A 14,173-nucleotide genomic window follows, 5' to 3' on the forward strand; every position below is an offset into this window, starting at 1 on the left:
TCAAATTCTGAATTTCCCACAAAATACAAACAATTCCATATCGAATGTGAAATCGCCAAATTAGTTATCACATGTTGAGTAGGATCTGCTTACACTTCCGGAGCAGATGAGATCATTAATGGGTCGTAAATCTCAGTCATTTGCTGTTTTTGTCTGTGTTTTTGTCGTTTTACGTTTGTTTGCTTTGACGTTGTCAGAGTGTCATCAACAGATAAGTTTGAATATCTCTTAAATCTTCTATCTCTCTTTTTTCTAACACTTGATTATTCATCTCCAGTAAAATTTCACTTATTTGTAATGTAAAATGTATTTGTGAGTCAAGCGGAAAAATCCAATTTTACATCAAAAAGAAAACCAGATATCATCATACCGTTAATCCCGTGACTGCCTTAGAAAAATCTATTTGAATTTTCCATCCAACTAAATCTTCGGTGAGGTTGAATAAGAAGTGCCCATTGAATCCACCATTACCTATATCCGTCACTTGAACCATAGGTATGACATCGAGTGCACCCACAATGACAGGCAGTAGATACAACCAGTAACACACCATTATCTATCACTTTTGTACACAATCTCAAATTAACAAATTCATAATTTAGAAAATACAATTTATAAATTTCAGTTACCTTTCAAAAGGAGTTGAATCATCTTTTTTTTTAGTCTGATAAAATCAAAACCCTCACCCAATGCATCAAATTATTAGCCCGGTATCTTAAATGAGTTTTTATATAGTCATACACAGTATCTATGTTTTATTTACTTCTGTAGCAAGACATTTAGTGGTGGCAACGATATGCCATGTATCTGTTTGCCCACTTTCTTTTATTGTTGGCCAAGTGATTTAGATTTTTTGTTATACGAATTTATTATATGACTTGTGGATACTATGGATTAATTTATTTTCGTTGGTACCAATTTTCGAGGATTGAGATAAACTTGCACTTTCTTGGATATTTAATTCCGTGGTTTTTGCAAAGTATGCATTTATTTGTTTAGGAAATTTTTAATTCGTTGAACATTCTTGGCTCTCCTATATCCACGAAATCCAGGAAAATTGGTATCCGACGAATTATAATTAATCCACAGTATCCAATACGCCATGTTTATTCATTGTGTGATTATGCAAAAGACTTTTACCTTTACTTGAATTAACTATGACAACAATGCGGAAACAGTTTAAAAATATAGAAAAAAGAAGTCACGTAATATTTTTGATAGATACAGTCAATTAAGGGCCGACCATTTGATTCCATTGAGAGATGGTTGGGGAATAATCAAAACGTATGAATATCATATATTTGGTGTTCACGTCAAATTCATTTATTTTTATAGATATTGCCTGATTGTATGTTTTGTTTTGCTATGTAATTCTTTTGATCGATGATGACTTCAATGTTTCCAAACTCAATTTCCTTTGTTGATAGGTAGCTATATTCATACAGTTTATAATTCTTGTAACTGTATTCTTGTTTAATTAACTGTATATTCTACATACGGACTGCCTAGAGCTACACCAATCGTTATGGTGCGTAGTTATTGCACCAGATGTGCATTTAAACAGTTGATGTCTGGCAAAGATGTTCGAGTCCAAATCAATTAAAGACCCAAAGTATAATACAAACTGGAAGGGCTGGAATAACATGAAGACAAACCACTGACAGTGATGGAGATACATTCTTTAAAGATTTTATTATCATCTCTTATACAATTTGGTTGTAGAGGAGAGTTTATTTGTTTCATAATAAGATATCTCAACCACATTTACGTATTGGTTTATTCTGTAAAAGTGTGTATTGGATAAATGTTTCATAATAATGTTTAGCGCCTGACATTATAACACAGTACTTACCTGTAAATGAATATTCCGCACACTGACTATGATAGAAATGCAGACCAATACCTTATCAGTGATCTAGATTTTGAACTCTTTCATAACCGTTATTTCGCTCAAATAATTATTACGAAAGAATATTACCGATGACACGTGTCTATATTTATAAATATGTCTGGATAATTTGAATAAAGATTTTAGATGATGATATAATTACGTGTTTTAACGCTCTAAACGAAAAAAAGGGAGACGCAATATCAGATAGAGTCGTTAAAACGCCATTCATCTATTGAAAACTCATCATAGATACCAAGTATTAAATGTTGTACCCGGACGTTTCGTCTACAAAAGGCTCATTAATGACACACGAATGAAAACAAATTAAAACAGAAACGAAAGAAAGATATCAAAGGGATACTCACATTCTCAGGTAAAAAACTGACTTACTAAATTTAGATGAATCAAAGATAGTTTGTTTACGTTAATGTTACAGCAACTAAATAATAAAAGTATTCAAAGGACATTCCAATAATAGAATACTCGACTGTGTATAGAAAAAAAAAACAAACATAACTATCCCGATTTTCATCAACTCACTTTAAATACTCAAGATGATAAAAGTTAACGCTTTTGATGCATTTTGAATAGACAGGATGACTCACTAGAAGAACACACATATCCATTGTTATTAGATGTGATTAAGTCTTGTAGTTTTCTATGTTATGTTTTGTGTTTTATTGCTTGTGTTTTGGTTTGTTTTGTTGCCATGACTTTGTCAGTTTATTTTCCACTTATGAGTTCGAGCATTTTCACTTTAGAAAAGAAAAGAACGTATTTTTTTGTTATTGTTAAGCAAAACTAGTTTAAGATGACAGGATACAGTTGCTAATTTACAAATTGTCTCCTGTCATTAATGCCTCAATGTCAAGCATAATAAACATAACTGTTATCAGCACAAAGTGCATGTTTAACACTAGCAGATTTTCAGACAATGGTTGGGGTTGAAGGATCGAACATATCAAAATCAATCAATCACTTTAAACACTACGAAAGTAGCTCCAATTCCTTCTTTTTTTCACATCTTGAACGCTATTGTTTCCTGACAATGGTGTTACATTAAGTTAAATGTAGGATTTATTTAAGACTCAATTGAAAGCTGATTATGTTAATTATACCAGAAACAGCACCTACAAATTGTATTTATTGTGACAACAACTTTTGCTTGGTCAGCCATTTATCATATAACTGAGCCTCCTCGCGGGATGTTTGATTAAGGGATTACATGACCGATTGTATAGTGATTATTTGAGTACCAGACCAAATATTCATAATTATTTGATTATATTGTTGATTATGAAATTACCTTGTTTAAAAAAAGTTGATGATCATGTGATTATATTGGCAATAAAATGATGACTAAATGATTACTTGAACATCTCCATGAGGGACCTCATAACTACAGATGATGTCAAGAAGGAAACAATTAGTCGTGGTTGCTTTACATCAGTTTTGAGAGAAATTGAAGAATTTGTTAACAACTAAATACTAGAACAGTTTTCTGATCATTTTGAAAAAAAAATATTGGAGGAGAGTCTTCCCAGGAGGAAAACGATTGTACGGTTGCTTCACGACGAATTTCAAATATTTGAACTCCTTGAATAATGACATACGATATAAAGGGAAATAAAGGAAAACAATGAAAATGTTACGTTGTGTATTGTGTATCGAAAATTACTCTGAAAAATATTTTTCTATTTTATTTACGTATACTAAGTTGCTGTTTTAAATGTTATGTTAGGACTTTTGCAATGACTAAAAAATATTCCTATAAAAGTACGGAGAAGTATCGATTGCCAATGATAAAACTGTCAACAAAAGTGTAAATGAAATGGATATAAGTAATTAAAGTGAACCGAAGGGCTATCAACAATGAGAAAACCCATACCGTATATTCGTATAAAAGAAAAAAAAAATCTGACAAACATGAACCAACGACAACCACTGAACTACGTTTGCTAGCGGTCAATCATGATTTCTTTCAATTGACCAAATGTGTAAATAAAAAAAAAAGAAGATATTAATATGTATTTGCTGATTATATTTTATATGTTTTCCGTAGATATTTGGTTTCAGCTTCTATAGATTTGTAGGACTTAGAGATTGCCATATTGTCAAACTGTAAAGACAATCAATATATTTTTGAAAAATAAGAAGTTTTGTTGTCGTTGGGTTACCTTCCTACTGAATACGGTCTCTATTTAAGCATATGTTTACTTACAAATTACATGAAACTGAAGATGAAGTTGGGTGTTTTTTTCCATAATCTTTCAATAAAGGTAGCACCGTGTGACATTTATATTTTTTAGGGATATTTTAGAAACCTTTTTTTAACACCTAACTCTTTTTCAGCAACAATCGATAAATTACTACATGGATTTCATATTAAAACAAGTCAACATCGTCTCATATTACCGTAATTTTATATTTAAATTCCAAAGTCTCATCGATCCTAATAACAGAAAGAACAAAAATATATTCGACATAACAAGACCACTACCTTTTAAAAATATTTTTTACGAAGGGGACTGGCAAAACTACTGTGTCTCCATAAACGACACGTCAAAATTGGAGTCAAATTCACCTCCTTTTCTTAAAATCTTAAGTCATTTTTTATAAAACGAAGTTATCTATTTTTTGAGATGCAGCAACTATATATATAGAATTATGATCACAATACCTTCATTGGCTGAAAATAAACACCATGTACTATGCTGATTCGCACATAATTATTTCTAATAATCGTTTGACCTGTTTTAAAAATTTGTCTACAATTTATCAAATGTTGATAATGATGTTTATAAAACACACATAATGCTGCAAATAATTTTGGTGTATGGATCAAACGATCTACAAGACTGTAGCTAAGAGATGTCGATATTATGATTCCGGAATTATTTGTATGTGATGTGTACTTCGAACAAGTTCGCGAATTTATTATCAAGCACCGAATCTAGTTTTTGGATTGGTTGATTTCTGAGTCTGAGATCGATAATCGTGCTCGAAATTATTATGACCACAAGGCCAGGCCTACGGAAAATATTTGCGCCAAATGTCCGTTTATATACTTACTGTGTGTCGCTAGGTAAACTCGATTTCCGATAATAAACACCACGTTTTACATAGTCCGAGATCAACGTACAATAAAGCTAAATCCAAAGTAATGTTCAATACCGTTTTATTTTATCAAAATGTAAATTTCCACTTCAATCAAACTCTGGTGGATAGCTTTCTTATTTGCAATCATCCCACATCTCCAGATTTTGTTTATAATTTTGTGTTTTGTATGCTATGAGTTGTAACAATTCTTATCGATTGGATGTATTAAGTAAAAATGTCAATTTGAGAATTTGATTTCATTGGTAGAAACTCAAGTTATAATTTTGTATGAGACAATCAAAGGTAACCAGGAAAAGTGACAACTGCAAACAACAGAATGTTTTTAGATGTGCAATTTAATAATGAACATTAATTTGACCGACTTCCGTTTTAATACAGATATTTTATTGAATCGAACACAAACATTTTTAGTGTAAATTTCACCACAGTTACAATGATGACCATATTTTATTACTGCGTACACAATTATATGTAAACTAAAAAAAAAGTAGACATGCTTATTGTAACTTTTTACACGGGAAATACAAATAAATATATAAAAAGGAAACGGACATGTGTTTTATCCAATTGTTTTCATTATTTTAGTATTTCAATGTTAACTTTTGCACTAGTACCAGTGTGATTAACGCATTTTCTTTCTCTCTTTTAGTTGTTACTATTGTTTGGATGTAAGACCGTGAAGAGTATTTAATTAAAAGAAAAAATACATTAACAGCAAGTATGATGAAGGTTGAAAGATACGACGATGAATACTGAATGACATTTAAAAATTTCACATTTCAAAATTATTTCGCAGAAGGTGAACCATCGATATAGTTAAAAACTTTGTTAAGCATATATCGGAGGCAATTTTTATTCTTTTTCTGTGACAATATCAAAAATAAAATGCTTGGTTTTATGATTCTCTTCGTATTTGATATGATTCTCTTCGTATTTGATTAATGTATGATGAGTTATTTTGTCATACCATATCGTATTACATGAAGGTCATTAGCACACCGTGTAACAAATTTATTTTACCAACTATCTTCACATGTGGTATTTAGACTAGCGATCTATCAAAGTGATTACGTCTTCAATACTTAGTATTAAGAACCTACTTCCATTTGTCTATACAATAAAAACAAAAGCCAACACTAACAACTTGTTAGCTTTAAACTTGTTTTTTTTTAATTTATTTCAATCGTTCATTATCAATTTATTTGTCTTTTGAAACCTTTCATATTTCTTTTTGTTTTGAAAGGGGAGTAACTCCTTACTTACCCCATATGGTAACTAACCGTATACGGTAACTAATCCTATATGGTAACTTACCCTATATTAGTAGGACACCCTATATCAAATATATATGGTCACCATTTGTAGTCCTTTAATCAATTATATCACATAGATATATGGGATGTGAGATAAATCTCAATTTTATGCGAATGTCATACACGCGAGAGGTAAAGCCAATTATAAAACCAGGTTTTAACATGTTTAACTTCTATTTTCTGCATAAGGAAATGTCTGTACCAAGGTAGGAATATGCCATTTGTGTTCCATTCGTTTGATGAGTTTAAGCTATCGATTCTGTTATTTGTTCACGGACTTTCCGTTTCCAATTTTCCGTTTTTTTGCTATTTTATTTTTTAATACTTTTTTACATTTTCAAAAACAGGAAGACATAAAACTAATTTGCAAAGTTTGTTCAATTTGAAGCGTTCTGGAAAAACGGGCGGGGTACTAAGATTATTATGAGAAGAAAGTATTCTGATATGCATAGATAGTTTGGTTTGCTTCAAGACAAATATAAGAGTTGTTGAAAGGTTAATTTACGTTCGGAAAAAGAGGTACTCATTATGTCCTGAGCATCATTTTCTACAATTATGACGAGGAGCTGTTGCGTATTTGTAAAATTCCCCTAACAACACAAGCGCCAAGTTTAGAATCGAGGTTTACGTGTAATACCACCATCGATTTTTCCCTATTAGTCTTTGTAAAATCTGCATTTAAAAAAAAGATAAAAAAATTGTGCAAAATTTATCTTTCTTCAAATAAAGTAATACTTTACTTATCCTGTCGAGTACTATAGACAAAATGTCACATAACATTTCCTTGCATATAAGAAAATAACCATTCCTGGATGTGAACCAATCAAAATTTATCCCTTTTTTTTCGGTGTACAAGCTTTAGTAACCCTGTAACATCAAATTCATAAAATAGTCTATAGAAACACCAATTAAAAAATAATGGTACTTTGAAACACCTCCAAGATACATGTGTATGACTCAGAAATTTATTACAGCAATGAAATGTAGGATTAATGTCCTACAACTGTCAATTCAAGGGATATTTGTTTTGACCCTTTTTGTATGCAACCGGTTGTGACGTACTATGATTTGATGGTATAACACCTTTACTGTTGGATTGGAAAAGTCAAGGTGAATATGATGTTACACACTAGTCAACCGTTTTGTCTTCTGTTTTAATTGATCATTGGATTACAATGCTGCTAACATACACTTTGTTTTAGTTATTTTGTGGAAGTTGAAGGTAAAGCGGCATCATAAAAATAACACAAATAAATAAACACACATTGATTTAATCGTTTTTTGGATTTACATTTTCTTATGTTTTTTCATGTTTTATGTATTAAACCCTGTTTACCGCGGCGTCCAAAATTGACCATAACTCTCGAAACACTTAGTAATGTATTGTGTCTGAGTTCTGCCTTTCAAACACTCAACGTTAATATAGAGTTTTCTATATCGCCTTGTAACACCTCAATTTTTATGATACTATCAGTTTTGTTTTTGTTTTAACAATTCTCATGTAACCACGTATAATTCTTCTTGTACTTATTTATAGAATTTACATATCCATTTTTACATATCAGTAAGACATACTAATGCTCGTAATGTAAATCCCGTTCTATTTTCCTTCAATGTGACACTGTCTTTCACCCCTCTTTTCTCAAATAATAGTTATCAAATTACCATGCTTATAATTTGATACGCCAGACGCGCGTTTTGTCTCATAAAACTCATCAGTGACTATGTTAGATTATAAAAATAACCATATTATTGATATTCATTTCAACACCGAACTGCTGACTACTGGGTTGGTGATACCCTCGGGGACGAAACGTCCACCAGCAGTGGCATCGACCCTATCAATTAACACTACCACCAAATGGGTGCTTATATGAATAACACGACCGGTGCATCAAGACTGTGGGTCAACTAACTTTTCTTTACAACATGAAAAACCATTATCTGATAGTCGTGTTGCTCAGTCTTATTTTATTACGCGTTTTGTCTTGTTCGTTATTTTTCTCGAATTATTGCCATAACGCTGGCAGTTAGTCTTTTCAAATTTCATCATCCGATTAAATTTTAAGAAGTAATCTAAATAATGCTCATATTGCAAATTTCAACATTTGTATCCTATTCTATTTGAATTAATTCACAATAGAAAATTGAAATATAAATTAAATTAAAAAATGGGATTGCCTAACAGTAGCTGCTTTATATTAAAATTTTGTTTTGACTATTCCAAATTCCGTGTTTTCCTACAAGAATCGGTTACATATAGTTCAGTGAGTTCGATTACATTTTCAATTCCACTTTACCATGTGGTTGCTTGAAGAGGTTTTATTCAATAAAACCAAGCAAAATAAAACCTTACAAACCGAAAGAAAAAAAAAAAACACGCGTTGGCAAGGACAGTTTAGAAAGAATACATTTGTTCATATAATAACTAAGTATACTAACAGAATGTTTCCAGACTAATTAAATTGAAATAGCTCTATTATAACAATACCAGAACTAAGCAAAACCAATTGAGTAATCGCATAAAATGTTTTTTGTTGATTTTTCATTACGAAGTTTCAAAGCTAATACATCTTACAAGCAGCTAGCCGTTAACAAAAATGATATTAATATTGCCATATTGAAGTTTTACTGATTTTCTAACATGTAAGAAATAAGAAAAAAAGGGACGAGTATAAATCGGATTCACTTTATATATGCATACTTAAATCGTACTTTGTGAAAAATTACTCTGATTCAAACAAAAAAATCTCTGAAACTGATATTTTCAAGATGATTGATAACATGGTTGACAACATATTTGTTACGTTTGGAGGACGTTTTCAACAAACAATCGACATTCCTATTGTAACCAACTGTGCTCCAATTATCGCCGACTTGTTCCTTTTAACATGTGAAGCTGGGTTCATACAGAAGTTTCTTAGGAAGAAACAGGGAAGTTAGCATTATTCCTTAACTTCATTTTAACTTTACTTTCCGCTATATAAATGATGTCTTCTCACTGAATAATTCAAAGTTAGGTGACTTTGTTGAACGCTTCTATCCAATTGAACTTGAGATGAATGATACAACAGATACATTATTATTCTTGTATAAATAAGAAAGAAACGTCGGCTCCTTTGGTTTTAACTCCTTTGTCTATGACGTTTAACTTGATGTCAAGCTGATAGGTCAAGTTGACGTTTACAATTTAACTTTTGCTATAACTTCCTATTACATACTTGATGGCCAAAATGTCTTTTGTATTAGGTTCAACAAACTTTTATAAACCGGAGGCAGTTATGAAATCGTCATTTCTGCAAGTCTAGCAAAAATACACTTTGGTGGTGTGAATACATATACTTCTTACAAATATCTAGGATACTTCCAATATGATTTTCCACAGCAAACAAAACGTAAAAAGATCTGACTTTGAAAGGTTTGCCTTTTTTTTACATCCATGCATAATACATATCGATCACTTACTTTAACGTGATAGATATGTATATGCATATATGCATATATAAATATAAATGAGTTTAAATTGAACACAATGTTCAAATCTATGATTGCGTTCGATAAAAACCGCATTTTTATAAATATATATGTATACAAAACGCTATACAAATTACGACATCTGGCATTTTTGGATGTATAAATACCGAGCCACGTCTATATAGGGTTAAGTTTTCTTTTGTGTTATATAGTCATGGATTTCGAATGGAATCAATAGTTGATGTTTACCTGTATGACTGAGCTATTATTATACATATAAACCTCGTATTGTATTACATTTGATAGTGACATTGACACTGCAGAAGGCCATTTTTGTACACCCGCATTATTTGTCAAGACGATTTTATAACATTCTCCTCGTATCTTACCATCTTGAATTAGTATCATAAGAGAGAAGACGTAATACAAGTCAATAATGATTTTATTGGGGAAATAAAATCATGGCTTATGTAGGTTATCAACAGATCAACAAAGGGTCTTTGAATCACCGTTAATTAGACGCAAATACAAAAATGCAGATCAAATCTTAAAAAAAGAATAGATAATGGAAATCGTAGTGTTGCGCAATCGTAATACTCGTTATATGAGTTTTCTTTTTCTGTACATTATTGCTTATTCTAGACGATTCGGTACATATAACATTTGATGGTTGGTCTTTTAATATACTTCTATATATATTTATTCAAGTTCTAATTGTAGGTGAAATCAGCTTTTAATCCCGAGCAAAGTCTTCCAATTTAATTGAACAAACATCCAAGGTTGCAGACCAACATATTATGTAAAAAGCTAAACAATCTTTGTAGAATTTTCCTTTCCTATAAAAATATAGACTACATTACATATAGATTTAAATGAAGAAAAGCTTTTTTAATATCGTTTTTTGAACCAAGTGACTATATCAGCCCTTGAGTCGCACCGTCGGCCTAGTGTCATGGATGTGTGACGAACGTTAAACATAGCTTATCAGCGACGTTACTATGCAAAACAAGAAGCTATCAAAGAAGTTACAATATAAGATCACATATTGTCAACTTTCTACCTCGAAATATCAGCCTTCCTACACATAACACAGATTGATCGTTACGGCTGATAAGTAACGATAAAATTTACAGAAAACTTGATATTATTTACGTGCAATGTACAACAACATTACGACATACAAAATATACAAATGTCTATACATTATCGTAAAGAGTTTTGTTTTCTGTACACTTAATCTATCCCTAATCCAAGCAGAATTATAAAAGATAATCAAATATACATAAACAGTGATCACTTTTACTGAAAGCTATCTCATATAACATTCAAGCTGTTTATTTAAACAACATGTCGTCGGGGCGTCCAAACAAAATCTAAAATATGCTGTAAATCCTTTTTTATTGGGAATCATCATAAAAGTTATGACAATACTGAAAGATAAACCGTTGCACATATCGTTTTAATATTGAGTTAAATTACTGTTAAAACAATAATAAAAAAGCAAAAGAAGTAATTACTTTATAAATGTATGTCCGTCTGAAAAAAAAAGATAGAAACTAAAGACTGAATGATTGTGAACAGCTGTATACTGATAGCCATGTATATAACGTTTTTTACTGGCATGCAAGTAGCTGCTAGAAGTCCTTTGTTAATTTATGTATCAATGTCATTTTGATTTGTTTCTTTTGTTTCCTATTCGGACATTGGACTTGGACGTCTTTCAAACTGAGTTTTACTGAGCGTATTGCTATGTGTTTGTATTTTTCTATATTGGCTAGATGTATAGGCGGAGGGTTAAGAGGATTGCTGCTCACGAGGAAGCTATTAAAACAAGAGTTCCAAATGGGGAAGTTGAAATCATCCCTTTGTAAATTTTACGGACGCCATCACGAGTTGGTTGACCGTTAAGGAATAACCGTTTCACAGATGATATCGGATATGTTCCTTATGTCATAACTACAATACCCTCCCTTTTCACGAATATGACTTACCGAATTAGACTATTTACCGGATTTGTAATAATATAAGCAACACGACCGGTGCCACATGTGGAGCAGGATCTGCTTACCCTTCCGGAGCACCTGATATCACCCCCAGTTTTTGGTAGGGTTCGTGTTGCTTAGTCTTTGGTTTTCTATGTTGTGTCATCTGTACTATTATTTGTCTGTTTGTCTTTTTATTTTTGGCCATGGCGTTGTCAGTTTGTTTTCGATCTATGAGTTTGACTGTCCCTCTGGTATCTTTCGTCCCTCTTTTAAGATCGCACTAAAAATGTTTAAACCTGCCGCATTTTTGCGCCTGTCCCAAGTCAGGAGCCTCTGGCCTGTGTTCATCTGTATGATTTTTAATTTCAGTTCATTCATATGTTGTAGAGTTTAGTATGACTTCTATTTCCACTGAACTAGTACACATGTTTGTTTAATGGCCAGCTGAAGCCCGCCTCCGTGTGCGGGATTTTCCCGCTGTGTTGAAGACTAATTGGTGGCCGTCGACTGTTTTCTACTCTTTGGTCAGGTTGTTGTCTCTTTGACACATTCCCAATTTCCATTCTCAATTTTATTATTATTATTATGCCGTTTATTTCGATTTAAACACAATATTAAACAATCGTTTCTGTTATCATGATAGAAATATATCTTGCCATGCACTTAGCTATACATTTTCTACAAACACCATCTTTATCTATGGAAAATTGGCTATTGAAGGTTATCCAAGTCTCTAGCGTCTTTGCAAGCAGTTGCTATGAGTAAATATGTTTTTATTCAATCAGTTGTAAAAGCTTATTTGTAAACTGGATTCGAAGTAGACTATCTTGAGAAAATCATATGTAATTTCCCAGGTCATTGATAATGTATTAATTGTTACTTTTGGTTCATAGAAAAAGAAAGACATCAAAATGGATTAAACATATTATAAAATAGCGGTTTGTTTATTTGTTAAGAAAATCTTTTGAATTGGGATTTTAAAACTTTTTCAATGAATATCTATTAAACATAAAATCGATTCAATCTGCATACATCAACAGATATTGTGTTACTCTTTTGAAAGATTGTTATAAATTCATAATATATGAATATTTGTAATTTAAATTGTTTAGAAGTTCTTATATATACTCTTCGCAGTCATTGCAACTCATCGATCTTTCCTAAATATAATTGGTGGGGTGTTTTTGTCCTGTCGATATTCCAAAAGTAAGCCGTTACACCTAAATTTGCTTTTTTTATGACCGCTGCATAAAACATACAAGCTAGAAATACAAATATGCCTAAAAAAAAATTACAATAGTGTGTTATATCCTGAATATGTACTAAATATTCCACATTGCAAGAAAACAGAAGAATAATTTAGGAAATTTGAGTCCCAAGGGGCAAAAAACAGAGAAGAATGCCTACCCCCTGGGTAATAAAACAGATAATTTAACTTGTAAATGCTATGAATTTGTTATTTTAACAATAACTGTGCTTGGAAGTTATGCTAAAATCAGATGTTAGCAGTCATTTCTATTAAACTTTGAGTGAATTCATACACCAGACTGGTATCTTCATTCATACAACTTTTGCAAAAATGGCTTTGTTTAAACACTTCTAGTTCATATATTAGCTACATTTTGTTAGATATTTGATTAGAAATGACACTGTTGTGACAAGAATTCAAAACTGACCCTTTGAGGCACAAATTGTTAAATAACAAATAGGCATACAGTAAGATATGGCCTGGAGACAGAGGTCGGATTGGATACTTTCTATAATCTTGAATGTTTGAATGATTAACTACTAAACATTACATTTATAGTATTCTGAAATGCTTTCAATTTGTTATCAGAATAGTTTCAAACATGCACATAGGGTAAGCTGGCAATAATTAAAGTCTTGTTTTCAAATTCTTTAAAAAATTTAAACAGGGGTAGGGGTATAAAACATACTGTAAAAGGAAACTTAGAGTATGTGCAGTGACTATAACTCTGATATATACGCATTGTTGTGAGAAAAAGTATTTTTAAAGAGTTTTCTATTTGAATAAATGTTTGTTTAGGTTGCACTTTGTAAATACAGCTGTTTCTCAAACCACGCCTCTTTTGGGGAGATATATAATATTCATAGATAATTTGATTTGTTGGCATACTGGTTCCCAGATATGATCTCTATGTTTTATCTCATAGAGATATAATTTGGGACTGTTACCAGTATAAACACATATTATTTTAATAAATGTTAGTGTAATTAGATCTTTGAATATTGTTTAAATTGGTATAAAAATTGATTTTGTTATCAGTAAATTAAAATAAAAATAAGTAACTTTGTTTTACACCTTTGCACTTCAACGGAACTAAGTATGTTGGTACCTTAATGCCGCCATTGCAAAAAGTCATGTTTTA

The sequence above is a fragment of the Mytilus californianus genome, unplaced genomic scaffold (assembly GCF_021869535.1).
Source record: "Mytilus californianus isolate M0D057914Y unplaced genomic scaffold, xbMytCali1.0.p SCAF_12, whole genome shotgun sequence".
Lineage (NCBI taxonomy): Eukaryota > Metazoa > Mollusca > Bivalvia > Mytilida > Mytilidae > Mytilus > Mytilus californianus.